This window comes from Ornithorhynchus anatinus, chromosome 5 (genome assembly GCF_004115215.2).
Source record: "Ornithorhynchus anatinus isolate Pmale09 chromosome 5, mOrnAna1.pri.v4, whole genome shotgun sequence".
Classification (NCBI taxonomy): Eukaryota; Metazoa; Chordata; class Mammalia; order Monotremata; family Ornithorhynchidae; genus Ornithorhynchus; species Ornithorhynchus anatinus.
The window spans coordinates 13,594,345-13,597,466 of NC_041732.1; the positions used below are offsets into that span (position 1 = coordinate 13,594,345).

Here is a 3,122-nt window from a genome sequence, read left to right on the forward strand (position 1 = left end):
CACTTAGTACAGTGCTCTGCACACAGTAAGCGATCAATAAATACTATTGAATGAATGAATGTAGCCATAGAGTTGCTATGGGTTGGGATGACTTGACAGCATATGACAAGACAAGAGTAATAAAAATAGTAATTGAGGTACTTGTTAAGTGCTTACTATATGCCAAAAGCTATTCTAAGCACTGGAGTAGATGCTAGTTAAACAACATGGGGCTCACACTCTTAATCACCATTTTACAGATGAGGTAACTGAGGCCCTCTCCTCTCAGAGTCACACCTGGAGAGTTTCTAGTACTCTACCAGTCTTGACTATAGGAGGGAGAGACAAGCAGAGGCCTACCCATTCCATTCCTAGCTTGGGCAGTAGCTAGCGATTGGGAAAGCTATCTACTACAGGTCAAAGCTCACCTGTGCTGGGCAGCAGGGGTATGGGAGAGAATCGAAGGCATAGAGTTGACTACGTGGAAGGAGGCAGTGATGAACTACTGTACTAAGCACTTTTCTCCCCCTCTAGACTGTAAGCTCGCTATGGACAGGGAAAGTGTCTGTTATATTGTTATATCATACTCTTCCAAGCATTCAGTACAGTGTTCTGCACACAGTAGGCACTCAGTTAATATGATTGACTGACTGACATCATGCAGATATCAGTTTGCACACATCTGTCTGATGCAGCCCAGAGCTTCCGGCTGGGTGCCCTAACCTCTGATAGCCTTCACACCGCCTGTGCCTCTATACCTTTGGCCCAGGATTGTGCTGGAAGAAATGAGTATACCGGGCATAAAGATTTCCTGTACTAAATCTGTACTAAACAGGGGACAGTGGGAGACCAGACTGTCCACTGTAAAACTGGACCAAAGACCACCCCATCCCCAATCCTCATTCTGTACTATGCTCTGCCAAGTGAGAAGCAGCGTGGCTCAGTGGAAAGAGCACGGGCTTTGGAGTCAGAGCTCGTGAGTTCGAATCCCAGCTCTGCCACATGTCGGCTGTGTGACTGTGGGCAAGTCACTTAACTTCTCTGTGCCTCAGTTCCCTCATCTGTAAAATGGGGATTAAGACTGTGAGCCCCATGTGGGACAACCTGATTCCCCTATGTCTACCCCAGCGCTTAGAACAGTGCTCGGCACATAGTAAGTGCTTAACAAATACCAACATTATTATTATTATTAGTACAGTGCTCTGCACACAGTAGGTGCTCAATAAATATCTTGATCGATTAAGTGAAGGAAGCAGTGTTGCTTAGTGGATACAGCACGGGCCTGGAAGTCAGAAGGACTTGGGTTCTAATCCCCCGTCCACCACTTGTCTGCTCCATGACTTTAGGCAAGTCACTTCATTTCTCTGGGCTTCAGTTATTTCATCTGCAAAACGTGGATCAAGAATGTGAGCCCCATGTGGGCTGGGGACTGTGTCCAACTTGATCAACTTGTATTTACTCCCGAGCTTAGAACAGTGCTTGGCCCATAGGAAGTGCTAAACAAGTACCATTATCTCCCCATCTTCAAGGCCCTTCTGATTTCCTCCTCCTCCAGGAAATTTTCCCCTATTAAACTTTTCTTCTCCCCAGTGACGCCCTGCAGCTATCTTCTCAGTGCTATTATAGCGCAAGCAGTCCGTCCGTGAATATCAATGATTGATCTCTGCCCTTCTGTGCCACCTCAGAACTGCATTTTTGTAGGTATTGATTTACATACTCTATTACTTAAGCACTCCTTCCTCATTTATGTAAATTGTTGCACTTGCCAGGTCTTTGTCGGCAAGAATTGTGTCGCCTACATCTATTGTATTCCCCCAAATGCTTAATTCAATGCTCAGCACCCAGTAAGTGCTCAACATCTCCATCGCTATCTACCTAGGCTCAGGCCCCTGCTTGCCCCCAAGGCAGAAATCAAAATGGAAGTTAGAGGCTGAGTGGATTTTCAAAAGACACCCACAGAATCTGAGAACTTTCTGAGCTTCAGAAAATTTGGCCATCACAGTCCAAAGAAGACAAAGACATCACCTTTATTAAGCAAAGTAGAAGACAAATGGAGACCCACTCCCGCCTGCCCTCTCTCATTGGCTCTTGCATAAGAACAGGCACTTAGGAGGAGAAACTAGTGACCATGGCGGGTTCTTGGGACTCTTGGGGTCTGCCACTCACCTGCCATTAGTCAGCCAGTCAGCAGTATTTACTGAGCACTTATTTTGTGCACAGCACTGTATTAAGCCCTTAAGAGAGGAAATACAATCGTTAGAAGACAGGATCCCTGCCCTCAAGAAACATACAGTCTAGTTTCCTAGTGGAAAGAGTACTGGCCTGGGAGTTAGAGGACCTGGGTTCTAATAATAATGTTGGTATTTGCTAAGCGCTTACTATGTGCAGAACACTATTCTAAACGCTGGGGTAGATACAGGGTAATCAGGTTGTCCCACATGAGGCTCACAGTCTTGATCCCCATTTTACAGATGAGGTAACTGAGGCACAGAGAAGTTAAGTGACTTGCCCACAGTCACAGAGCTGACAAGTGGCGGAGATGGGATTCTAACCCATGACCTCTGACTCCCAAGCCTGTGCTCTTTCCACTGAGCCATGCTGTTTCTAATCCCAGCTCTGCCACATTCCTGCTGTGTGACCTCGAGCGAGTCACTTACCTTATCTGTGCCTCAGTTCCCTCATCTGCAAAATGGGGATTCAGTACCTGTTCTCCCTCTTACTTAGACCACAAGTCCCAAGCAGAACTTAATTATCTTGTATCTACCCCAGCACTTAGTAATAATAGTAGTGATGATATTAGTTAAGCGGTTACTATGTTCCAAGCACTGTTCTAAGTGCTGGGGTAGATACAAAGTAATTAGGTTGTTCCACATGGGGCTCACAGTCTTAATCCCCATCTTACAGATGAAGTAACTGACGCACAGAGAAGTTAAGTGACTTGCCCAAACTCACACAGCTGACAGGTGGTGGAGGCAGGATTAGAACCTACAACCTCTGACTCCCAAGCCCCTGCTCTTCCCTCTAAGCCACGCTGCTTCTCAATACAGTGCTTGACACATAATAATAATAATAATGTTGGTATTTGTTAAGCGCTTACTATGTGTCGAGCACTGTTCTAAGCCCTGGGGTAGATACAGGGTAAT

The 3,122-nt window shown here is 45.9% G+C and overlaps 1 non-coding gene across 1 annotated transcript; it reads left to right on the top strand.

The window, feature by feature from the left end:
- Window positions 1-258: 258 nt before the first annotated feature.
- On the top strand, window positions 259-397 carry LOC114812449. The gene has a single exon (XR_003760101.1). It is a non-coding gene; the product is annotated as a small nucleolar RNA SNORA7 (small nucleolar RNA).
- The last annotated feature ends 2,725 nt before the right edge of the window (window positions 398-3,122 follow it).